The sequence below is a fragment of the Somniosus microcephalus genome, chromosome 7 (genome assembly GCF_052327205.1).
Source record: "Somniosus microcephalus isolate GS21.2 chromosome 7, FLI_Smic_1.0, whole genome shotgun sequence".
Lineage (NCBI taxonomy): Eukaryota > Metazoa > Chordata > Chondrichthyes > Squaliformes > Somniosidae > Somniosus > Somniosus microcephalus.
In genome coordinates this window covers 242,330,548-242,358,036 of record NC_140993.1, presented here as the reverse complement: position 1 = coordinate 242,358,036, position 27,489 = coordinate 242,330,548, and the positions used below count along the sequence as shown (strand labels likewise).

Genomic DNA, 27,489 nt, shown 5'->3' with positions numbered 1-27,489 from the left:
AGATTGATGGATTTTGTTAAGCAAGGGTATGAAGGGTTACGGAAGCAAGGTGGGTAGATGGAACTGAGCGACAGATCAGCCATGATCTAATTGAATGGCAGTACAGGCTTGAGGTACTGAATGGCCTACTCCTGTTCCTATGCACACTTTCAGCAGGTGGGGAACTTAGGAGCAGGAGTAGGAACCATGACGGATATTTCCCTTCTTCACTCAAGCATTAGATGTAGTCTCCTTTTACGATTTATAAGATGCCAAGTTGACTGTACTTGTCTGCTAGCATAATAAGGTAAAAAATTATTTGCTGTCTTGAGTGTTTGGAGGTAGTTTCTAAAAGTTGTGTAGAAAACAGTCCATTTGAGAAAAACAGCACACTCAAGTATATGTATTAATACTGAATGAAATCAATGGTCTGTCAACCCTGTCATATTTACACTGGGGCTGGTGTATTCTCAAACGTGTTGTTCAGGGTTCCAATGAACCAGTGTTAATGTTGAGTTGTGTGTAGGTTTGCTTTATATTGATCTTTGTGTGGTAAGGTTACTTTGCCCTGGTCATGAGCTAATCTTTTGTCTAGTGGTGTACTGCGGAGTGCCTGATGAAGCTTGTTTAATTGCTGCTTAATTCTAATCTTCGGGCTGTGCTTTCATGCAGGACTTGAAGTGGTTGTTTGTAGATCAGTTGAACCAGAGGACTTCGATCAATATTTTGCAACCAGCTACTGGTACCTTGCACTTTTTACTTTTTAAAAACAAACTGAAATTCTTGGAATTTTCTTTGGCATGCATCTCTAATTGTAAATTTTAATTAGTGTATAGCTATCTTAAGATTTCCATGGAGTCTCTTTGAAGCAAATTGAACTCTATTAAAATCTAATTAATTTAGTGTGCAGTCTTCCTGTCAGGATTTGTTATGGATTACAATTCATTGATACTTATTGTAAGACAATTCGAATCTGACAAACCAAATATGATTGCAACATAATCCTTTTATTGTGTTCAACCAAGTCCAGACACACACACTATCATTAAGCAGTAGAGCTGCAGAGAAATAAATGCAATTATCCCATTTTTCCCTGGGTAGAGACATAACCTTTGTTGATCCTTTCGATTGTGACTCTCTCTAAAGATTATTAAGGAAAGCTCAAGATCTTTATAGGTCTCTAGTCACACACATTGTCCTTGCTGATTCATTATGACATGACAAGTGTCATTGTGAATAAGACCCCAGAAATGAGAGTTCCTACAAAACACCAGATGCCAACTTGTTTACCATCCTGTCCTATTGTCCCACTTCCTATCTCAAGTGTCTTGGCTGTCTTGTTTCACAATGTGGTGACTAAGACGTCAACAGGTACAAATCACCTATCCTGCAACCCACATTTTGCACCTAGCAGAAGCTAAACAGCAGAGTCAGATAAATTGTACCCATACATATTAAACCTTGAAGCATCCTGGGAATGAACAACTTTAACCATTTCATTATTTCTAGCTACAGTACAAACCATTTATAAATAAAAAGAAAGCAAAAAAAAACTTAATCACATATAAGAGGGAAATCTTAATTTCTGAGTCTCCCTACTAACGCACGCCCAAGTTGAGAAAGCAATAAGTAAATTAGGGCACCATGAGTGGTGGGGAGTAGCTTATAATGCCAGTCAGCATCCCTGGGCGTGAATGATAGCAGCAGGCCTAGTGAGTGCCCAGTGTCTGGTCTTAATAGTCTTTATTATGATGTCTTGCTGTTTGAAATGTCTGACCCTCCAATTGAACCGTCAAACTAACAATTTAGAACAGGCACGATGTGTGCAAAATAGAAAGCGTTTTCTCCCTCTCAAGGTGGGGAGTTTTAGAAATTTGGGTATCCACAATATATGGGGTTATGCGAATGGAATTGTGACGTGAATAAGATTGTGTTTGCATGACTGTATTAGAACTTGAAACAAAAAGTCTCTTCAGACTGGTGTTAGAATAACTGGATAGATGCTTAGAATTTGCTTATGTTTTGGTTCCCTGTGGATGTTATAACATTTTACACTGACAGTCACATATGACCTTGTTTCCAGGCTAGCTGTCTGCTTTTTGTGTGCTAGGAATGTTGTTTTATGTATCTTTAATTTGACCAACCAAGGCCCACGCCTATGTTTCTTCCATTACTGCTAATAACCATATTATAATGCTAAGTTAGGATTTTGACTTTGTTTAACAAAACTGCTTTAAAATGCGTAAGTTAACCAGTGTATGAGAATAGAAGAGAAGAGAAGATATCTTTGTGAATTTAATGATTTATTCCATGGTACAATAGTCTGATAATGAAATAGTTCGTTTTGCATAGCTAAAGCTGCATGAACAGTATGAACATAAATAACTGATTACGAGCAGTTACAAACATCTGATGGCCGAGAATGGCATGTCAGACTCCAAACTAGGGAGGATAGGGACAAGGGAGATAAGAGAAATTCTGAAGGGTAGGCCTTCAAAACGTATAAACAATAAAGCATATGTAATGATTGTGAAGACCTCTCCTGGAGGGAGGATCTTCATCTCTAAGTTGAGACAAAGAACTCTATGTGCCATTGGGAACCTTGGTTTAGGAAGAGCCTTTACAGGTTAAATGGTCATGTCCATATTTTACATCAAGCCCACCCCTAAAAAAGGGTATAAAAGAAAGACCTGAAAAGCCCTTAGCAGAGACAGTGGAAGGGAGAGCCATACAAGAGTGGGTCTAACACTCTTCCGGGAGTGGACTCAACCCATTCTTGGGGGTTCTAGACAAGAGGGAGAAAGGCCGTAAGCTGGAGAACTGTTCGTGCATGCCAGCCGTCTGTCTGATGGGGACAGGTACCAGCTGCTTGTCACAGTTATATGTTTTTGCTATATAACTAGTGTTATATTCCGTCTTAAACTCTGATTAAACACATTGGTCCTGAAATTCGGGTTGGAGACTTCCCGCGGGTGCAAGCCTCCGACCTGCACTTACCTAGCGCGCCGGCCGTTGAGCTGTGGGCCCGCGTGGGATTCCGATCCTGGGCCTGTTCCAACTGCCGGCGCGCAGTGCTTGCGTATCCCTGGGGCGCAGTTAGTTTGATGCGTCCCCTGGGATCACGTGGGCCATGGAGAGCCAATGGTAGCAGGGAATGCCCATTCATAAAATTGACAGGAAGAGCTATCAAAACCATAAATACTATAAGCCCCAAAACATCACTAAAACTTCAAATACATTTTTAAAATCACATTTTTAAAATAACTAAGTTATATAAAATAACTAAACAATTTAAATTTTTGAAAAAATTAATTACATTTTCTAACGGGGCTAAAAATAAACTTACCTTTCTTTAAAGTATTTAAAAATAATAAACCTGTGGGGAAAAATGTTTTAATTTTAATTAATTCACCACTTACCTTGTTAAAAGCAGGCCTTACGCCTGCTTTTTATATGTATAACTCCTGGAAACTTACCCTCCCGGAAAAACCTGAAAAAAAAAAAAAATGTAAGTTCAATGCGCACGTGTTGCCTCTCCGGCGCACGCGTTCCACCTCTGAACCCCTTCTTTCAAGGGAATGGAAGTTCTGGTTTCCCACGCATGCGCAGTGCATGTACGAAACTGGCACTTCCATTGGGCCTACAGGCGAGGTACCCCGTGCGTACTCACCCGTGGAGACCCGAATTTCTGGGCCAATATTCCCACCATATTGTTTTGCAGTCGATCCTGATTATCTGAAAGACCAGAGATAAGCTAATATCAACAAATTGGCTAATCTCAACACATGAGAATAAACCAAATCCTAACCCTTGTATATATGTATACGCGACTAGGGTGTCTTGCATGTTACTACTGATGGGGGTTTTATTGAACAATTCTCTAACTGTAACTGCTGAGTTTTTTATTTATAGAACTGCATTGATAAACTTTGTTCCTCAGCGGTAAAATGTCAGGTATTCCAAATTCATAAAATAAATGTCTTCTGCAAAATAACAATAGCTAATTAGTTTGTGTAAAACAGTCATCCTTAAATTAATGAAAAATTCAGCGTATGGGAATGATCGAGAGAAATTATTTTAATAGGCTAGATCATGGACCAATAAATGCACAATGTCTTTGTGGGAAGATACCAAGGACTTTCATGTAATTGCCCTACCTGTGTACTACATTTCCATGTAATTCATTGTAGATCAAGCACTCTGATATTTGAGCGATGTATAAATGTAGATGTTTTCTTTTTATATGCATCAATTCTTTTATGTGTTCTACAGTTTTTCTTAGAAAATCCTGAAAATTTTTTTGGGGGTTTCAAATCCAACTTAGACTAACAGAATCAAAGTTGTAAGGGCTTTAATTATAATGAGTTTAAGGCACTCTTAACCAACAGTTCAGCATGGGTGCAGGTCCACAGTGCAAAATTCCCTGTGATTCATGAATTGGTAGTACGGTAGGAATTTCACTTGGAGAAGCCGCATGATAGCTTGTATAGGAAATTCAAACATTCCCACTGATGCAGTATGGGAAGCTCTTCTGTGATTGGGTTGAGACATTGGAAGAGTAGAGAGGAAGTCACTTTGGATATGATATGCTTGATCTAGGCATGGCTGAAGCTGGTATCTGAAAAGCATCCATTTTCAAGCAACTGCATTTCTTTTTATTCATTCCTGGGATATGGTCGTCGCTGGCAAGGCTAGCATTTATTGCCCATCAATAGTTTCCCTTGAGAAGTGCTGAAGTCCATGTGGTGAAGGTACTCCCACAGTACTGTTAGATAGGGAGTTCCAGGATTGTGACCCAGTGATGACAAAGGAACAGCAATATATGTCCAAGTCGTGATGGTATATCACTTGGAGGTCATTGTGTTCCCATGCTCCTGCTGCCCTTGTCCTTCTAGGTGGTGGAGAGTGCATGTTTGGGAGGTGGTGCTGAAGAAGCCTTGGTCACATGTTGCAGTGCATCCTGTAGATAGTACATGCTGCAGTCATGATACGCCGGTGGTGGAGGGAGTGGATGCTTAAGCTGGTGATTGGGGACACTTGCTGACCAGGTGGACTGCTTTGTCTTGGTTGGTGTTGAGCTTCTTGAGTGTTGTTGGAGCTGCACCCATCCAAGCAAGTGGAGAGTATTCGATCACGCTCCTGACTTGTAGCTTGTAGGTGGTGGAGACTTTGGGGAGTCAGGAGGTGAGTCACTCGATGTAGAATACCCAACCTTTAACCTGCTCTAATAGCCACGGCATTTATGTAGCTGGTCCAGTTGAGCTTTTGGTCAATGGTGACCACCCAGGGTGTTGATGGTGGGGGATTCGACAATGGTAATGGCAATGAATCTCAAGGCGAGGTGGCTAGGCTCTTGCTTGTTGGAGAGTGTCATTGCCCGGCACTTGTGTGGCGTGAATGTTAGTTGTCACTATCAGACCATGCCTGAATATTGTCCAGGTCTTGCTGCGTGTGGGCATGGACTGCTTCATTATCTGAAGAATTGCGAATGTATCTGAACACTGAAATCATCAGCAAACATCCCCACTTTTGACCTTATGATTCAGGCTGAAGATAGTTGGGCATAGGATGCTGCCCTGAGAAACTCCTGCAATAATGTTCTGAAGCTGAGAATGACTGGACAGCAACAGCCATAACCATCTTCCTTTGTGTTGGTATGAATCCAGCCAGTGGAGAGTTTCCATGCTTTCCCCATTGACTTCAGTTTTACTAGTACTTCTTGATGCCACGCTCTGTCAAATGCTGCCTTGATGTCAACGGCAGTCACTCACACCTCACCTCTGGAATTAAGCTCTTTCGTCCATGTTTGGACCAAGACTGTAATGAAGTGTGGAGCCCAAACTGAGTAGGTTATTGGTGAGTAAGTGCCCCTTGGTGGCATTCTTGACGACACCTTCCATCACTTTGCTGATGATTTAGAGTAGACTGAGTGTGGTAATTGGCAGTGTTAGATTTATCCTGCCTTTTGTGGACAGGACATACCTGGGCAATTTTCCACATTGTCGTGTAGATGTCAGTGGCGTAGCTGTGCTGGAGCAGCTTGGCTAGAGACGTCCCTCACTGTGATGAAGATCAAAAAGAAACTTGCTTTATACAAATTGTTTTTCTTCAGAATCTGGTTTGGTTTGATCATCAATTTTTCAAGAAAGCAAACTCCTGGCTATTCCCATAAGCATATTTATTTATTTTATGATTAAGTGAAGCCATTGCAGTTATATTAATGCTTAGGATAGAAGGCCATCATTGTGAGTAAAAGAAAGTATAAATCAATTCCCAGTCCTTCAGGTTTAGTTCTTCATTTTTTTCATTTAATGTTGGTCGGTCGACACATGCTTGAATTGAAAGAAATTGCGTTATGTGGAAAAACTCTGTTCTGCAAGTTACTTTCCAATTTGCCATTTGTTAGAAGTTAATGCTAGATGTGATTTTTAAAATAATATCCTGAATGATGTTACTTGAGCTCCATGATAACTCAGTAAGTTTATTTAGGGAGTAATTGAGCTGTCCGGTCCAGTCCATGCTTGATCACTGGTCCGTGTTTCTGTTTTTGGCTCGGGCAGATGGAGTATCCTGGGTTAAGGAGGGGGAAATCCTTGAGGGTTTCCACTCCTGAAAACTTGCAGCAACCTCTACTGGGAGTGCATATCTGAACCTATCCTCAGTATCTGCAGACTCCTGCAATTGAATAGCCTGCCGCTATTGGTGGATGAAGTTTGCACATTTAACAAAGTACCAGAGAGTGATAGCGAGGTTTTAACGCCTTGGAGGACAAAGTTTGAGGGTGACGTATGAAAGGAACACAAGATCGTACGACATAACAACTGTTCTACATTAGGTGAGCTGGCTAACAGAAATTGCGAGAGCATCAATCTGAACAGGAGATCTGCTGGACAGAGCATTGGAGGTAGTTTTCCAGCTCATGGGGAAATCATTTTCAGCCTGAAGTGTAAGAAGGATGCAACCTAGGAATGGACTTTTGTGGCAGTGCAGTTTTCTGGACCACAATTAATTAATTTGTGTCTATTGAGAATGGGGAACTTTTGAGAGAGTGGAGAAAGAAAGGGGCTTGAAGGATGGTAGCAGAGATCCTGTAAGATTATCAGCTGTGTAGAATGATAAAAAATGCTTTGAAACTCAAACTTCTCTGTACATATCACGCCAAGCCATAAGATCCAATATTTACAGCTTGTTCCATTATTTGCACTTGTCCTGCATGCTCTACAAAGCATTTTCTGTTGAGTGAGCAATACTGCCTTAGCCCGTGAAGATGTGATTTATGACCTTGCTCAGTGGTGTGGAAGATATTCTAGTCCCACTTGGAAAATGAGCAAAGAAAAGGTCCTGCTGCGCAGTGTTGGTATTGATCCTAGGACAACTTATTAAAGCAGAAGATAAATTGTGTATTGCATTATTGTAGATCAGTGGCATAAGAGTTGAAAATATCATGTGAATCAGTAGCTTTTGCTTTGGGTGCCACTGTCGAAGGACAAGGAAAGCTTGCAAATCCCAAAGGAAAAACAAGTGTTCGATGTAAAGTGAAGCCTAAATGGCTAAATAGGGGTGTTTGTAGAGATATTAACATTGGGTATTTCACTCTGTATAAGGTTCAATTGTGAAGAAAACCAGAACGATTACAAATAGCAGATGAAGATCATTTAAACTAGATAAGTAATGGTGATTGCAAGGAGATAACTCGATCCCAGATGAAATAGATTGGAGGTTGGAAGGTAGTCAACAGGTGGGTATGGACACAATAACTCTTGAAAGATATACATGTATGGAGATGAGGAAAAAGGTGACCCACATGAAAGTAGACAAATCTACATTAAGCTATCTATACATGAACACTAAGCATTAGAAATAAGCTGACCGAACTGGAGACTGATGTGGTGGGAATATCAAACCCAGAGACATGAAATTAAGTAATATTTGGGGGGAAAGAGTGTTCAGAAGGCCAGAAAAGGAGGTGACATAGTCATACATGTCGGGAACAACTGGGGAGTAAATGGAGTTGGTCCAGTGGGAGGGGGTAAGCCACAGAAGGAACTACTCTGATTAGAAATCTCATGAATAAATCCAAACTAACAATAGGGGTTGCTACAGACCACCAGGTCAACACAAAGAGGACAGTTTTGTATATGATGTGTTCAGGGTGCGAGAGAAAAAGGAAGTTATTTTGAATGGGAGACTTCAACCAATTATAAATTGAGAAAATGCAAGTGGTTTAGGTTCAGAGTTGGTAAATGTATGGATGATTGTTTCATAACTAATGCACAAAGGAAGCCTTGACCTAGCTAATACTGGTGCTGTAGGACACAATGCCATTTACCCCAGCATGTTCAAGGAAATGGGAGAGGTGATCGTTGCCAGAGAATCACCTGCAATGGCTTCCTGCTCCCGCATCGTTTCCTCTGGTGTCCCCCAAGGATCTATCCTTGACTCCCTCTTATTTCTCATGTATATGCTGCCCTTTGGCGACATCATCCGAAAATACGGCGTCAGTTTCCACATGTACGCTGACGACACCCAGCACAAACTCACCATCACTTCTCTTGACCCCCTCCATGGTTTCCAAATTGTCAGACTGCTTGTCTGACATCCAGTTGTGGATGAGCAGAAATTTTCTCCAATTAAACATTGGGAAGACCGAAGCCATTGTTTTTGGTCCCTGCCGCAAACTTCGTTCCCCAACCACTGACTCCATCCCTCTCCCTAACATCTGTCTGAGGCTGAACCACACTGTTCGCAACCTTGGTGTCATATTTGACTATGAAATCAGCTTCTGACCACATATCCGTGGCATAACTAAGACCGCCTGTTTCCACCTCTAACATTGCCCATCTCCGCTCTTGCCTCAGCTCATCCGCTGCTGAAACCCTCATCCATGCCTTCGTTGCCTCTAAACTTGACTATTCCAATGCACTCCTGGTTAGCCTCCCACGTTCTGCTCTACGTAAACTTGAGGTCATTCAAAACTCGGCCGCCCGTGTCCTAACTTGCACCAAGTCCCGTTCACCCATCACCCCTGTGCTTGCTGACCTGCATTGGCTCCCAGTTAAGCAACGCCTCGATTTTTCAAAATTCTCATCCTTGTTTTCAAATCCTTCCATGGCCTCGCCCCTCCCTATCTCTGTAATCTTCTCCAGCCCCACAACCTCCCTGAGATATCTGCGCTCCTCTAATTCTGTCCTCTTGAGCATCCCTGATTATAATCGCTCAACCATCATGGCCGTGCCTTCTGTGCCTAGGCCCCAAGCTCTGGAATTCCCTCGCTAAACCTCTCTGCCTCGTTACCTCTCTTACCTTTTAAGACGCTCCTTAAAACCTACCTCTTTGACCAAGGTTTTTGGTCATCTGCCCTAATTTCTCCTTATGTGGCTCGGTGTCAAATTTTTGTATTCTAATACACCTGCGAAGCGCCTTGGGACATTTTACTATGTTAAAGGCGCTAAATAAATACACGTTGTTGTGATTTGAGTCACTGGGTCACGTATTCAATGGTTCATTGAGGTTCCCATGGATTGGAGGGTAGCTCATGGTCTTGTTATTTAAGAAAGGGAAGAAATGGAACACTGGAAATTATAGGTTCACAAGCTTGACTTTGGTAGGACTGAAGCAGAAAGTATTCTGCTTGATAAAAATAAGGGCATGCATTTATATAGCGCCTTTCATGACTTCAGGATGGCTCAAAGGGCTTTACCGCCAATTAAGTACTTTTGAAGTGTAGTTACCAACGTTCCTGCTAAGCTGCACAGCGGTCTGGAGGTCCCGCACAGGACACTCACCAGCATTTGCATGGAAGAAACGGTGCATGAGTGAAAATTTGAATGGGCTGGGCAGCCAGTTAAAGGGACCAAGTATGGAAAAAAATTAGTGAACATTGGTAGTCACTGTTGTAATGTAGGAATGTGTTGTGATATGATTACTTGGAGGGTTTGCCAGTTGTTCGAGATATCAAGTGTGGCTTTAGGAAAGGTAGGTATTGATTCAGTTCTTTGAGGAGGTGGCCAGGCTGGTTTAGTAAAACAATTTTACTTGGACAGAATTTAAGCTGTGATCAGTGGGACAGTGTGTATGCATGGATTGCTCCATATAGGAAATGTCTTCATATTGATTGTCTTTCAACTGTTTTATATTAGCTGTGTTTTTAACTAATAGAAGTAAAATTCAATCAAATGATATCCTTAAGATTTTTCAGCAAGACGCAAAACTCATTTTAATCTAGTGAGCCTCTTATATCTGCACAGAACAAGCTGATGGTGCGTAGAGTTACTGGTGGTCACCAAAGGTGTGTGAAGGCTTTTGAAGGTAGGGAGGGAGGTCGTAAGGTGGAGCGTTCCAAGGAATAATGTAAAGGGGGCTGAAGGCATCAACCGTGGTGGGGGGAGAGGTGAAGTGTTGTGTTCGAGACACTGCAGGCTGGAACATGGGGCTGAAGGTTGCAGCAGTGACTGGGGCAAGGCTGGAGGGAGTTTTAAATGAGGACAAGGATTTTGAATTCACTGCACTGTGGAATGAGGAGCCACTGGAGGTTGATGTGATGGGACTTGGTGCGGGACAGGGTGCAGCAATGCAGTTTTATACAAATGACAGTTTACGTAGGGTGGAGATTGAGAGCAAGGAGAGCATTGGGGAGTTGGAGGCTGGAGGTAGTGAAAGTATGGCTAAGGATTCCAGCAGTGGTGTGGGTGAAGTAAAGGCAGAGTGGGCAGTGTTGTGGAGAGAATAGTCAGTGGTCTTGGTGATGGTTAGAATATAGGCTTTGAAACTCAGCTCAAAGTCAAATAGGGCCAAACTTGTGCACGGTTTGTTTCAACCTATATGGGACTTGGATTTGGAGGCGAGGGTACAGAGTGTTCGGCAGAAAATGAAAAGGTGGCTTTGGCCTTGCTTGGAGAAAGTTATGACGCATCCACGACTTGCATTGGACAAGTGATCAGATGGCACAGTAGTGGCGATAGAGTTATTGGTGATGGAGAGAGAGTTTTGTTGGCATTCATGTGAAAGCTGACCCCATGTCTACAGATAATGTTGTCAGGTGGAATAGGAGGGGGGTCAAGGATAGAACCTTGGGGCATGCAGGAGTGTAAGGAGAAGCCATTGTATTGCCGTTGGCTATTTTGGGATGGGTAGGAATAGAACAGGGTGCCACAGATACATAGGAACATATGTTCAGTAATGGATCAATACAAGAGTTGGTGTGATGCACATACAACTCTCATTTATTGAATTGGGAATAACAATTGCACAAAGTGAGTAAAGTGTCTATTTGGGGGGGAAAGGCTGTTCACACTTAAACTCTGGAGTAGTTTCTAATTCAAAATTTCCCAACAGCAAAATAAGACATAAATATTTCAGCATTAATTGGATTTGAAGGCCCATTATGTGCATTATGTTCAAACATTTAAAACCTATTGCCACAATAAATCATTGCCTTGGAGGGGAAGAATACCTATTAAATACATTTTAGTCTACCCGTGGGCTGAACAGTGCAGGTTGTGGTATAGAACTCAAGATATATTCATAGATTGTGTGTTCTCCATGTACAGATCTAACTAAATGTGCTCGCTGTTTAAAATCTCCTTCATCTTTATTAAAGGAATATTCTGTATTGAGTGAATAATCCTGTGATTGGCACATTTCCACAAGCTGCAGCAACCACAAAAATATTCTTAAGACATTGTGTTGCTATGACACCACATCAACATGTGCCACATCCCCATAATTCACAAATTTGCCTCAGTTTTATAGCTATTTATACTAATCCGTTGTTGGCTCTAAGGTCATAGTCATAATGACACTGAAGGAGGCCATTCGGCCCATTGAGTCTGTGCCAGCTCTCTGTAGAGCAATCCAGTCAGTCCCATTCCCCCGCTCTATCCCTGTAGCCCTGCAGGTTTCTTTCCCTCAAGTGCCTATTCAGTCTCCCCTTGAAAACATTGCGTGTCTCTGCTTCTACCACTTCTGTCAGCAGCGAGTTCCAGGTCATCCCCACTTGCTGCGTTTATAAAAAAAAAAAAAAAAAAAAGTTTTTCCTCACGTCCCCCCTGTATCTCTTGCCCAAAACCATAAATCTGTGTCCCCTAGTCCTTGTACCATCAACAAGTGGGAACAGCCTTTCCTCGTCTAGCCTATCCGAACCCGTCATAATCTTGTACACTTCTATCAAATCACCCCTCAACCTCCTTTGCTCTAATGAAAACAAATCCAGCTTCTCCAACCTGTTCTTGTAGTGAAGATCCCTCATTCCCGGAACCATTCTGGTAAATCTCCTCTACACCCTCTCAAGGGCCTTCACATCCTTCCTAAAGTGTGGTGACCATAACTGGACGGAATACTCCAGTTGTGGCCTGACCAGCGCTTTATAAAGGTTCAGCATAACTTCTCTACTTTTGTACTCGGTACCTCTATTTATGAAGCCCAAGATCCCATATGCTTTGTTAACCACTCTCAATATGTCCCGCCACCTTCAGGGACCTATGCACATTAACTCCCAGGTCCCTCTGTCCCTGCACACTCTTTAAAACTGTGCCATTAAGTGTATATTGCCTCTCCCTGTTCCTTCTGCCAAAATGCATCACCTCACACTTCTCTGTATTAAATTCCATCAGCCACTTGTCTGCCCATTCTGTTAGCCTTTCTATGTCCTGTTGCAGTCGATTGATCTCATCCTCACTATTTGCCACACCCCCAAGTTTGGTGTCATCGGCAAATTTAGAAATTCTAATCTGTATTCCAATGTCCAGGACACTTTTATATAAATCAAAAAAAAGCAGTGGTCCCAGCACTGACCCTTGGGGAACACCACTGTCTACCATCCTCCAGTCTGAAAAACAGCCATTTACCACTGGCTGTTTTCTGTCCTTAAGCCAATTCCTTATCCAAGCTGCCACTGACCCACCTATTCCATGAGCCTCAATTTTGTTAACCAGCCTTCTATGTGGTTCAAACACCTTCCAAAAATCCACGTAGACAACATCCATTGCATTCTCCATCAATCCTCTGTTACTTCATCAAAAAATTCAATTAGATTAATCAAACACTATCTTCCTTTCACAAACCCGTGTTGGATCTCCTTAATAGCGTAAACCTCTCCAAATGCCCTTTAATTTTTTCCTTGATTATTGTTTCTAAAACTTTACCCACCACTGATGTTAAACTGACTGGCCTGTAGTTACCAGGATTGTCCTTGCACCCTTTCTTGAACAATGGTATCACATTTGCCACATTCCAATCCTCAGGCGCCTTCCCTGCCTTTAGGGAAGATTGGAAAATTATGGCAAGCCCTTCCGCTATCTCCTCCCCAATTCCCTTTGCAACCTGGGATGCAATCCATCTGGACCAGGCGACTTGTCCACTTTAAGCATACCCAGCCTTTCTTGTACATCCTGTCTATCAATTTTCACCCCTTCCATTGCTTCTACCAATATTTTGTCAGCATCCACCTCCTTAGTAAACACTGATACAAAGTACTCATCGAGTATTCTAGCCTTGCGCTGCGCCTCTAAGCATATATCACCACCTTTGTGTCTAATAGGCCCCACCCCGCCTCTTACTACCGGCTTACTGTTTATATGCCGGTTGAAGATTTTTGGGTTCCCTTTTATGTTAACCGCCATTCTAGTCTCATATTCTCTCTTTGCCAATCTTATTTTCATCTTCACATCCCCTCTCAACTTACTGTATTTAGTCTGGGTCTCCCTTGAAGAATTCACCTGACATGCATCATACACCCTCTTTTTTTTGTTTCATCATCTTCTCTATCTCCCTCGTCACCCAAGGAGCCCTTACTTTGGTTCCCTTACCCTTCCCTCTTGTTGGAATGTACCTAGCCTGTACTTGGAACATCTCCTCCTTAAAGATCACCCATTGTTCCGTTAGTTTTTCCTGTCGGTCTTTGGTTCCATATAACGTTTATATCTAACGTTTCTGTTCCTACCCATAGTAACCATTTGGTATCATAACCCTACTTAATTCTGCATTAGTTGGCCAGATTTGCCTATTGGATAAATATTTTACCTGCCTTGTTCCTGGTGTGAGATTGATTTTCTTTAGGCCTTGGGGTCACTCTGAATCAGGAGGTGGTGATTCGGTCCTTTGTGTCTGTCTCTTTGAACGAGCTGTCCAATTTAGTCCCACACTCCAGCTTTTTCCCCATAGCCCTGCAAATTAGTCCTCTTCAAGTGCCTGTCCAATTGCCTTTTGAAATTGCTTGGCAGTAAATTTTTGAACCCACGTGTTCAGCTGCCAATAACTGCAAATACACTGATTGCTAGTAGTCACATTGTAATATTGAGCGCACGCAAGGCCAAGCATTAAAGGTATGATTTGCATACAATGTAGCAAGCTGTGATTTATATACTACAGTAGATGGTACACAGTTACAATAAACGGAGCTTTATTTTTTCTTAACTGTAGTTTATTTCAGGTCTTGCTGCTGTGCAAAAATACTGAATGCTTGTGAAATGTTAATCTTGAGCACTTGGTCTGCGTGATCACAATATTTAAGGATCAAGAGAAAGCATCGGATAATAGAAACAATTAAATTGGAACAGAAATGGCTTGTTTTGATAATTAGTGGTTTACATAGTTTGTTTGTCAAGTATATCCTACGCTGAGGATGGGCATATCGGTGAGGAAGCATTTGTTGTAAATTGTGTTACAAGGAAACCATTTCAGTGTCTGTGGCTTTATTGATTTAGCATTAACACCACTGTCGAGCAGTGCTCAAATTGTAATGTAAATCTGGAGAAAGGGCTGACCTGACTGCAGGGAGAAGTGGTAAGTGTTATTATGTTCATAAATAGATGTTTTCATTATGAACAGCTAACTTGTGCTAGTCATTTATTCAGCCATGTGGACTAGTATACAGGCATCCATCTTGACTACTGCCTTGTGGGTAGCTCACTACTAAACATACAGCTCCACCTAGTGTACCATTCTAGAGTGACATGTTACTGATCATTACATCCCCCTTCCTTAGAGATTAAACAAAATCAATATCAATCAATCATAACGACATAAACATCTTCACAACAGTCAACACATTTTCAAAGCTTTACTTTATGAACTCTAACCTTTTCATTCTTTTATTATAGTTTTCTTTGTGCTCAAAGATTAAGTCTATCAGGCTTTTTTACTTCACGTGTGGATCTTCTCAGCACGGGTAAGTCTGATGTGTTTTCATGAGAGCCTGTATGTGTGTTTGTGTTGGATTGTTCTGGTGGTGAGTGACAAGATGCAGTTGCGGCATTGTCATCAATCTGGTCTTGAATAGTCTCTTGTGTTTTTAGGAGGGAACGGTGGTTCCTCCTGAGAATCTGTCCTTCCTCAGTTCTAACAGTGTATGACCTTGGTCCTACTTCCTCAAGAACTGTAGCTTTCCTGTTCCATGCATCTGGATCCTCAATCCTGACAACATCATTCCTTGTCAATGGTTTCAGAGTTTTGGATGACTTGTCATAGTGTGATTTCTGTTTCAGCTTTAACAGTTGAAGTCTCTGTCTCAGTTCCTTACTCTGCTTTTCTTTTGCACAGCAGGGTAGCGTGGTGTGCAACTTGCGACCCATTAGGAGTTCAGCAGGTGAAGACCCAGAGTCTAAAGGGGAGGCTCGGTAGCTCAGCAGGGCGAGATAAGGATCAGACTTGCTTTCTGTTGCTTTCTTCAGTAGCTGTTTGAGAACTTGAACACCTTTCTCTGCCTTACCATTCAACTGAGCATACAGAGGACTGGATGTGATGAGTTGAAAGTCATAATGTGCTGCAAACTGTTGCCACTCCTTACAGTTGAAGCACGGACCATTGTCGCTAACGGCAATCCTGGGAATTCCATGTCTGGCGAAGATGGATTTAACATGCATTATGACACTGCTTGCTGATGTGCTTGAGAGCAGTGCCATCTCAGGATAGTTAGAATAGTAGTCAATCACTATTAGTTAGTCTTTACCATTCAAATGAAAAAGGTCCCTACCAACCTTTTGCCATGGTGCTGATGGTAAGTCAGCTACTATCATTGGTTCCTTTGCTTGTTTGTTTTGGTGTTTCTGACATGTCTCACATATGCCTATCATGTTCTCAATGTCCTTATTTATGCCAGGCCAATAAACAGTGTCTCTTGCTCTCCTTTTGCATTTTTCAATTCCGAGGTGTCCCTCATGAATCCTTTTGAGCATGTCTTGACGTAGAGCCTGTGGAATGACTATTCTGTTCTGTTTTAGTAATAGTCCACTTGCGACACTTAACTCTGACCTGATGTGATAGTACTTTGGACAGGAACCTTTTGGCCAACCATGATGAATGTTCTCTATTACTGTTTGTAACACTGTATCTTTTACTGTTTCTTCTGTTATTTGCTTTGATTTTGTGTCTGACACAGGCAGCGCAGCAGTGACCATACTCACATGAACATCCACGTCTTCCTCAGTAGAGCTCACATGAGTCATTGTGGGTACTCGGGATAGTGCATCTGCTAACACTGTGTTTACCTGGTGTGTAGATCAGCTCAAAGTCATATCTTTGCAGCTTTATCATGAGTCGTTGAATCCTTGGAGACATCTCATTCAGATTTTTTTTTATGATGGCAACCAGTGGGCAGTGGTCTGTCTCAACTGTGAAGGTGGGAAGTCCACATATGTAGCCATGGAACTTTTCTAGTCCAACTACCAAGCCTAGACATTCCTTTTCAATCTGGGTGTATCGACACTCAGTCAGTCATAGACCTGGAGGCATGGGCAACAGGCTTCCAATCTTCACCCTCTGCTTGTAGCAAGACTGCGCCTAGGCCATCTTTTGATGCATCCGTTGACACTTTGATTCTCTTTGTTGGGTCAAAGAAGGTGAGTACAGGTGTGGTTGTCAGCACTGTTTTAAGGTTCATCCACTCTTGTTCATGTCTTTCTGTCCATGTGAACTCATTTGTTTTATGTAGCAGGTCTCGCAGACAGGCTGTCTTGGCTGACAAGTTAGGAATGAACTTTCCAATGAAGTTTATCATCCCCATGATGCGTAGCACTCCTTTTTTTGTCAGTGGGTCGGGGCATTTTGAGTATGGCGTTTACTTTTTCCATATCTGGCTCTATTCCTTTACCAGATAGATTATCTCCTAGGAAAGTGACTTCCTGGACGCCAAACTAACACTTGGCTTTGTTGAGCTTCAGTCCATTCCGACGTATGCTCTGTAGCACTTTAGTCAGTCTCTCATTGTGTCCTTTCAGTGTGGAGCCCCAGATGATGATGTCATCAACATAGACCCGAACTCCTTCCAGACCTTCAATTATGTGTTCCATCGCTCTATGAAAGATTTCAGATGCAGATATTCTCCCGAAAGGCATTCTGAGGAAACAATACCTGCCAAATGGTGTGTTGAAGGTACAGTATTTGGTGCTCTCTTCATCCAGTTTTAGTTGCCAAAATCCTTGTGAGGCATCGAGCTTTGTGAAGTATCTGGCACCTGACATTTCACTGGTGACTTCTTCTTGCTTGGGAATCTGGTAGTGTTCACGTTTTATGTTTGCATTTAAGTCCTTTGGATCCATGCATACTCTTAGATCATTGTTCTTTTTCTTTACACATACCATGGAGTTAACCCAGTCTGTTGGCTCTTCGACTTTCCTGATGACTCCTAGTGTGGTCATTCTGTCCAGTTCTTTGTTGAGCCGGTCACGCAGGGGTGCTGGAACTCTCCGTGGAGCATGTACCACTGGCTGAGCATCCTCCTTTAGCTGGATCTTGTAAGTGAATGGTAGAACTCCAAATCCTTTGAACACATCCTGGAAATTACTCACTACAGAATCCACTGAGTCATCTGGTTTGCTTATGGCACAGTTTATACGATAGACTCTCTTGACCAGTTTTAAGTCCTCACAAGCTTTGTCACCTAGTAGTGAATCAAGTCCTTCAGCCACAACAGATGAGATGATGCACTTTGTCTTTGACTGTCACTTTAAGTGTGCATACACCTAAGCTATCTATTTTCTGTCCATTGTAGTTCTTCAGTAGTACTGACTTTTTCTGTATTTTGGGCTTTTCTTTCATATTTTTAATGTCACTCATACTGATTAAGTTTGCTTTTGCCCCAGTGTCTAGTTTCAGTGTAACTAATGCTCCATTTACCTGCAGTGGCATCATCCATTTGTCCTCTTTTACTGCATTAACTTTATGTTCAGCATTGTCCATTCCTGAGGGCTGCACATTTTCTGTATCCTTTTCGATATTGTCACATGACACCATTCCTACAAAAAAATGGCTCCCTTAAATCAGTGTCCTCAATCACATTGACTTGTTGCCCTTTCTTTGTTTTTACTTTTGAAAAGCATTGTTTGGCAAAGTGATTCTTTCCATTACATTTTGTGCACATTTTCCCAAACGCTGGGCATTGTCTTGACTGGTGTTTGTAACCACAGCGTTTACAATTAAAAATTCCATCCTCCGATTGCTTTTCATTTCTGTTCTGCCCATGTTTCTTCCCCTTGCAGAACACAGCACCGACAGCAGCACAGTCACTCATTACAGTCGCATTATTATTAATTTCACTGAAAGTCTTTGCGTGCTGTTGAGCTAGCTCACTGGCGTGGCATATTTTCACAGCATTCTCCAATGTTAGTTTGGTTTCTCTCAACAAACGTTCCCTGACTCTTTTATCATGAATACCAAACACAATCTGGTCACGAATCATGGATGATTTCAGTTCAGAGAAATTACATGTCTGTGCTTTCAGTTTCAAATTGGTCACAAAGCTATCAAAAAGTCTCATTTTGCTGCTGTGTCCGTGAATGGAACACGTGCCTCTCATAGGTCTCGTTCTTTTTGGGAGAACAATGTGTATCAAACTTCTTTAGCACATCGTCCATTTTTTCTCTGTCCTCCTCTTGATCAAAGACAAACGTATTAAATACCTCTATCGCCTGCGGGCCTGCAACCGTGAGCAGTAACGCTATTTTCCTTGCGTCTGGCATTGTACCGAACCCGATGGCGGCAATGTAGAGTTCGAATTGTTGTTTGAAAGTCTGCCAATTGCAGTCGACATTCCCCGTGAGTTTCAAACCCTCCGGTGGCTTCAAAATCTCCATGTCGCGTTTCACAATATTCAGCAGATATTACCAATCCTGGTATCATGTTATGTTCATAAATAGACGTTTTCATTATGAACAGCTAGCTTATGCTAGTCATTTATTCAGCCATGTGGACTAGTATACAGGCTATTTTGACTACTGCCTTGTGGGTAGCCCACTGCTAAACATACAGCTCCACCTAGTGTACCATTCTAGAATGACATTTTACTGATCATTGCAGTAAGAGACTTGCTGGAAAATGCAAGTCTGGTATAACCCTCTAGTTGATGGGTATCAAACCAAGTGTATCGTGCAATAAAAACAGAAAATGCTGGAAATACACAGCAGGTCAGGCAGCCTCTGGCGAGAGAAACAGTGTTAAGGTTTCAGGTCGGATGCTGCCTGACCTGCTGAGTATTTCCAACATTGTTTTTATTTCAGATTTCCAGTATCTGCAGTATTTAGCCCTTGTACAAGTGTATTGTGCATATGGGGGTCCCTTGGACAATTTTTAAACCTACCCGCAGCCAATGTAAACATAGGAATTGCTAGACAAAAGAAAGACCAAGGGCCATCCTGTTTGCCTTCTACCATTCTGGTAGTTGCACGGTATAATGATAATAGAGTTGATCATAGCAATCAATCTGTCATTTAGTCTACAACAGACCCAGACATGCCCCTAGGAAAACCCCAGTGGTGGAGAGCTTTGGGAACCATAGTTACAAAGTCATCTTTTTCTTCCCAAGCATGTTGCACTTACCGCATCATGTCTCAAATGACTTGTATACTGTATCGCAACATGTTATTTCCTAAAATAAATCTATCTAATTTGTATTTGAATGAATCCACCTTCTCCATAGGGAGTCTATTCCATAGATTGACCACTCGCACAAAGCGAAATATTGTTCCTGCCGATCAATATGACTTTTCTCCCCTTCAAGCACAGACCATGTCCTCTGGTTCTACTGCTGCAGACAAGGTGAAACAACTTGTCGTGGTCTGCATTATCTAGTCTCTCTTAGAATCCTAAAAACATCAATCCTATCGCCCCCTCAACCTTTTTTTCCAGTGAGAACATGCTCAATTTACATAATCACTTCTCATAATGCAACCCCTCCATCCCCTCAATCATCCTGGCTGCTATCTTCTGTTTCCTTTCAATAGCGGCAGCATCCTTTTTGTACTGTGGCGACTAGAAATGTACACCGTACTCTAAGTGTGGTCACACCAATAATTTATAAAGTGGCAGGATTACCTCCCCTTTGGTTCAATATTGACCTTTTAATGCATCCCAACACCTGATTTGCTCTACTCGCTGATGCTGAGCATTGTTGAGACACTTCAAGTGCTGTGCCCATGCTGTCTAAATGTAAATGTTAACAGCTGTGATAGGAGCTCTATGTAAGCACGCATGTGAGGAGCATTCACTTGGGCAGGAGTCTTGGAGCTCCAGCCAGGCCGCACCAATGGGCTGCTGCTTGTCTGGAACTAATAGAGGCTTTGGAATTTCCTCCGAGGGCGCAACCCGGAGGTTGGACCTGAAAATGCCCCCATTTTGCCGATGTCAAGTTGCGCTCAAATTTCCTGCAAATCTCATTGTATATGTCCATTTATGTTCGGGTGTATTCCAATCGGGGCCCAAGAAAAGCACCCAAATCGCTTCATATATTTTTCCAAGTATGAAAATTTAACTTTCCACTTATTCAACCATCAGTAGTGCACCTAAGGCACACACGTTTAAGAACTTACAATCGGGAAAGCTTTTCAATTTTTAACATGACTTTTGCCATAAAAATGCATTAAAAGAAACAGAAAATACACTGCAGGCCTCAGAGGATGAATTTTTTTTTTTAAAAACCTCAATTGCGCCTGAGAGGCTCTGAGCAAGCTCGTATGAGGCTAACTTCGCGTTTTATAGGCGGCTTTAGTTGTTGAATTGAATCTTCAGTCAGGTGATGTAGCCTGGGGTAGGCAACAGGAATGCACGAGTTTGTGGCCTAGTTTGTTCCCTTGTGCATTTGGGTGTTCTCTTTGGTAATCACAATTAACACCGATGAGCCGTGGGGTTTAATGGAGATCTACTTGTATCCCTTCCTGCAGCAGGAAATGCAAGCTCGTCTGAACTGTTCTATTTAACTTACTGTTATTTGCTTTGTCTCAAACTAATGCCATTAATTGTTGGTGTTTTTGAACCTTGTGCCTCTTAATCACTTGTGAATTCTGACCGCCTCAAAACCAGCCTAGGTTGCAAGCTGCAGGCCAATTGCCTTGCGTAATGACAATTGATTAGATTCTTAAAAGAAAGTTTAAAATAAAATTGCGCGCTCAAGCATTGCTGTCTCTTGTATCTGTCTTAAGACAGTGTCATTTCGAAGCTTTACAGTTTTCTCTGTCAAGTTACTTTGTATCAGCCTCAAACAGAAGAGGTAAGTCAGAAAAGCCGTAAGATTTTCAGGCAGAACTGCAATGTACATTCGACAGACAAGCCAGCGGGTCTCAGGATACCAACGAGAGTGGTTGCAAGGTCAGAGCTGAGGGAGGCAATGTGGAGCTGCGGATGTGTCCAAATCATAACTGGTAGAAAATGTAGTGGAGAGAAATTGTCCTTCGACCAGAGAATCAGCATTTAAAGTGGCCATTTGTAACTTGAAAATCTACCGTATAAATAAAGTGGCAGTGCTGTTACTGTTAGTGAAGTTTAATAGTTGTATATTTTGTGTTTTAAAACTGCAAAAACCTTAAATATATATATGGGTCTTTTTTTTTTTTACTTTGAGCAAAATGCGAAAGCGCCAGCTTTACATTCCAAAATGCATACAATTTATCATTTGTTTTTGAAAAAGCTTAAGATGCCATGCTGCCTTCGGCAATCTTTCCCCTCAGAAGGAGGAGACCTTGCTCCGTGTCTTGGGCCATGCTGTACCTGACCTGAGAGTTCAATGCTGGCAGCAAGTGTCCAAAATGAGGGTAACAGTTCCACTCACAGGTCTGCCATCCCTCGCCTTACTATGATGAGCACAGAATGCTGTGTTTTTTTAACTCGCCCCCTCCCCATCCACGACTATACATTTGCAAGTAACAAACCTTGTCCTGGGGCTTCAGCCTAACTCTATTTACTATATTTCTGCTCACGGCTATCTGTTGCCAACAGTTTATTTCATTATAAATGAAGACTGAGTACTGGCATTCTCTGGCTGATCACTGAAGAATGAGAAAGTTCAGGAATCTGAGTTATTTTCTAGTTGGCAATTTAGATTTTTTTTAAAACTCCTTTTTTATATATAAAAAAAATTTAAAAATTTTAAACGCGATTCAGGTGTCGCCTTTTCACCGATGAGACAGAAACCAATTAAAACCCTTTTTTTTTAGAAGCGATACACGTAACCAAAAGTGAGTGTGCATATGTCTGTGAGGGTCTTGAATAAAATGTAATTGGATTTATTCATAGGAGGGAGTCGCCTAGGAAGGTGGAGAAAGAAAGACCTGCTTTTATATAGCGGATTTCACGATCACTGGATGTCTCAAAGTGCTTTACAGCCAATTAAATACTTTTTTGAAGTGGAGTCACTGTTGTAATGAGAGAAACGCGGCAGCCAATCTGCGCACAGCAAGCTCCCACAAACAGCAATGTGATAATGACCAGATAATCTGTTTTAGTGATGTTGGTTGAGGGATAAATATTGGCCAGGACACCAGGGATAACTCCCCTGCTCCTCTTCGTAATAGTGCCATGGGATTTTTTTTACGTCCACTTGAGAGAGCAGACGGGGCCTCGGTTTAACATCTCATCTGAAAGACGGCACCTCCGACGGTGCAGCCACTCCCTCAGCACTGCACTGGAGTGCCAGCCTAGCTTTATGTGCTCAGATCCTTGGAGTAGGACTTCAACCCACAACCTTCTGATTCAGAGGCGAGTATGCTACCAACTGAGCCACAGCTGACACTTTTAGGAAGGCGGAGAAAGAGGAAGACAAGTCTGGGAGAGACTGCTGCTGGTCTCTTTCATAGCTTGAATTACACCTGCTTAATTGTAGCTTGAAATTTCTGTTACATCGTTCAGTGCAATTTGAAATAGCTGCTTTTTATCTTCCAGCACTTTTGACATTGACTGAGGCAAAATGGACTAGCTTTGTGATTAAGCTACGAGTATAATCATGGATCGAACTGAAATAGTGCACTATCTTGTAAAGCAGTAAAAAAAAAAAAATTCACATGTTCTGATGTCAAGGTTTGAGACTTTGTCACTCTGGTTTCTGGTATAGTATTTCAGCTTGACTTGGCTCTGTTGGATTGTTATGGCCTATGCTGTGAAAATAGATCATGTTACATAGATGTAATTTTGGCAAACAGACTGCTTACAAGTGTCTTATACAAAACAGTTACAACACTGAAATAGACCACTTTGTCCCAACCAGTTTGTGTCGGTGTTTACTTGCCAGCAAATAGCCCTAATCACATTTACCCAGCCTGCTTCCATATTCCGTTATCCTCTTTTCCTTCATCCAGCTCGCCAGTCTAATCATGAATGTTGAGATAGTTTCTGCCTCAAGCACTAATCCTGGAAGTGAATTTCACAGCCTCATAAAACTCTGTGTAAAGAAACTCTGTTCTAATTCTCTTAGTTAATCTTGTATCTATGGCCCATTGTTCTAGATCCCCTAACTGCTGGAAACACTCATTTTCTGTCCCAGCTTTTCATAATTTTAAACACTTTCTTACTTTCTAGCCCCACTAAGCTGTCTGTTTAGCTAGGGCATTATCATTGAATATGTAAAATGTCATTGAAGGTGATGTAATTTTGTGTGATATAAGCTAAATGTCCATTTGAGTTATCGTGCTTGTCGTGTACCAGGACCTACCCTTCATCAGAGGAGGTCCACTTAACATGAATGTAATGAGGCTTTGGTCCAAAGTCCAGGCATGTAACATTAGTTTGAGTTCTTTGGCAGTTGTACAAGACAGTGCAATAACATTAGTACTGTATCTGTCGTGTTACCTAATTCCAAGGCAACACGCAAGCTGACAAGTGAGGAGGACACAGACCCTGCAAGTGGATATAGACAGGTTAATTGAATGGGCAAGAAGATGGCAGATGGAGTATAATGTGGGGAAATGTAAGGTTATTCACTTTGATAGGAGGAATAGAGAAACAGAATATTTTTAAATGGTGAGAAACTTAAATGTTGGTATTCAGAGGGATTTGGGTGTCCTTGTGCACAAGACACAAAAAGTTAGCATGCAGGTACAGCAAGCAATTCGGAAGGCAAATGGCATGTTGGCCTTTATTGCAAGGGGGTTGGAGTACAAGAGTAAGGAAGTCTTGCTGCAATTATACAGGGTTTTGATGAGTTCACACCTGGAGGACGGTGTACAGTTTTTGTCTCCTTACCTAAGGAAGGATATACTTACCTTAGAGCGGGTGCAATGAAAGTTCACTAGATTGATTCCTGGGATGAGAAGTTTGTCCTATGAGGAGAGATCGAGTAGAATGGGCCTATTCTCTCTGCAGTTTAGAAGAATGAGAGATGATCTCATTGAAACACAAGATTCTGAGGGGGATTGAAGGGGTAGATGCTGAGAGGCTGTTTCCCCTGGCTGGAGAGTCTAGAACTAGGGGGCATAGTCTCAGGATAAGGTTCTGCCATTTGCAACGGAGATGAGGAGAAATTTCCTCACTGAGGGTTGTGAATCTTTGGAATTCTCTACCTCAGAGGGCCGTGGATGCTGAGTTATTGAGTATATTCAAGGCTGAGATCGATAGATTTTTTTGAGTCCAGGGATATGGGGATTGGGCGGGAAAGTGGAGTTGAGGTCGACGATCAGCCTATTTCTGCTCCTATTTCTTATGTTCTGATGACCTAGTTCAAAAGTGCACAAATTATGTTGAGCGTATTTAAAAAATTTAGGAGATAAAGTAAGTTTACAAATTTACGGTGTAGTTTTCCATCAACTTCAGGTATTTTGGACTTCTGATTAGAAGAGGATCAGCCCATTAAGTCATACCCCAACTGTACCCCACACCATGAAATAATCTGCAGTAGGCTATTCAGGCACACCATATGGTGCAGGCTTCACTTTACACCAGGATTTTGCTTCAAAACCTTCATTGCTTCAATTACAAATCCCAATATATTATCGGTTCCCAGCTAGGCTTGAATCATTTGGTGGTCAGTAAGTCGAATGCTCCTGTGAAGTGTATGGGACCTTTTACTAGATTAAAGGCACTATATAAATACAAGTTGTTATACAGTAATTTGACACAACAGGTTCCCCTTCAGAATTTGTTTCCTTTTTTGTAGTTTTTCGTGTTTTGACTCAAAGCATTGCAGGTGCGTAAATTCATTACCAAAATTACAAGTGAAACCTATGCCGGTAAGTTACTAACGCAATTGTTGTGGGTTTTATTCTGAAGTTGGTGACCGAGGAAGCAGCTTCATTGACCAGACGCTGTTCCTAGATTGCTCCATGTGCAATATGCAGTGGGAAAACCTGCTGGAAGCAGCTGCCAGATCCAGATTTGCTCTGTGTGACCGTTTCATACATTCGTCACTTGCCAGCTTTCCTTGGTTGCTAGCATTGTTGCGGCGGGGTCTGAATGTTGGAGGTTTGTGTTTATAATCTCCGTGTGACACTTCAGTGTCGTACTGAGGGGAGTGCTGCATTGCCAGAGTTGCTGTCCTTCACATACATCAGTGGTCCAGGTGGACATTAAAGCTGCCTTAACACTATTCGGAGAAAGACGGCGCGTTCTCAATGCACTGACTAGCTTTCCTGCCTTGATCAGTACCACCAAAAAAACCAGATTTACTGGTATTTCATTCATTGCTTATGGGAGGTTGTGCACATAACTGCTGCCAAGTTTGACCATGTAACAGTCCCTATCCTTCAAAGTAATACATTGTGTGAAACATTTCAAAATGTTTGAGACACCCAATAAAACGTTGTATAAATGAAAGTCTTTCTTCTGCACTGGAGTGATAATGACTCCCCTTTTTGTTCGTTGAAGATATCATCCAATGAATATGTTTTAAATTAATAAGTCTGAAGGGACTGATTTTTTAATTACATTTTGAGTGTTTTGTTTGTAATGCATTAAACACTCAAGTGTTTTGTTTCAGTCCTCCTACAGTTTTGAGCTATTTCATTGGTACCAATAATAAATATGCACAGCTATGCTCCCTGGAGTAACTTGGAATGGTTGCAACTATCAAATATCAGATGAATGCAAGTTGATGTTGTGAAGTAACTATTGGTGGCAATTCCAGGAATTTCCCTTCTCTCGGCAGTTTCTGAAGGTTAAAGGTTGGAAATATTCATTGTGGTTAAGGGAGGTGAATTTCCATGGGGCTTTGCTAGTGCAATTTTGGTAGTGGAGAGTGCGAAGCCTGGAGGAAATTCACCTCCCATGTCTTTATTAAAAAGCATTTGACCAACATTTGCACCTTGATTTTCATTGCACCTCCTTATGTGGCTGGGTATCAAATTCTGACTGATCATGTTCCTGTGAAGCGCCTTGTGATGTTTTACTATGTTAAAGGTGCTATGTCAATGCAAGCTATTGATGACGCATTTTTAATGTTTGCAATGCAAAAACAGCATCTCCACAAAAACGATGCATGGCAGATTTAGCTCCCCATGCCTTTAATTCTTTTACCAGCATTTGTCAGTACAATGACATCTCTACATTGGTGATCTCTATTATGTGACCCACACTCTCCCATGTTGTATTGAGTGTATTTTTTTATTTCACACTGTCTTGGTGAAAATCATAGTGCTTGATTCTAAGCAAATTATTATTTCAAGACCTATTTGCACCATAAGCACACTCTTTCATCTCTCTGTTGCACATGTGAGTAGCAATAGCTTGTTTTGTCTTCTGGTTGTCAAGAATATCCTTGTATTATGATTTAAAATGGAAGCATTAAAAAGAAAAAGACTTGCATTTATATAGCGCCTTTCATGTTCACCGGACCCCTCAAAGCGCTTTATAGCCAACAAAGTACTTTTGAAGTGGAGTCACTGTTGCAATGTGGGAAATTCAGCAGCCAATTTGCGCACAGCAAGGTCCCACAAACAGTAATGTGATGATGACCAGATAATCTGTTTCTGTTGTGTTGGTTGAGGGATAAATATTGGCCAGGACACTGGGGATAACTCCCCTGCTCCTCTTCAAATTAGTGCCATGGGATCTTTTACGTCCACCTGAGAGAGCAGACGGGGCTTCGGTTTAACGTCTCATCCGAAAGACGGCACCTCCAACTATGCAGCACTCCCTCAGCACTGCACTGGAGTGTCAGCCTAGCTTTATGTGCTCAAGTCCCTGGAGTGGGACTTGAACCCACAACCTTCTGACTCCGAGGCGAGCATCAAAGTTAATGCGAAGAAGCAACCAATCCTATTGTGTCTACAGTTTGAATAGATTACTCTGCATAAATTATTGATGGATTATAGCAGCATCTAC

At 41.9% G+C, this 27,489-nt stretch overlaps 1 protein-coding gene across 3 annotated transcripts in view; it reads left to right on the top strand.

Annotated features, from left to right (window-relative positions):
• tmem65 (transmembrane protein 65) overlaps positions 1 to 27,489 on the top strand; it is a 92,011-nt gene that overhangs the window by 8,194 nt on the left and 56,328 nt on the right. The gene's annotated exons all lie outside the window — the stretch shown is intronic.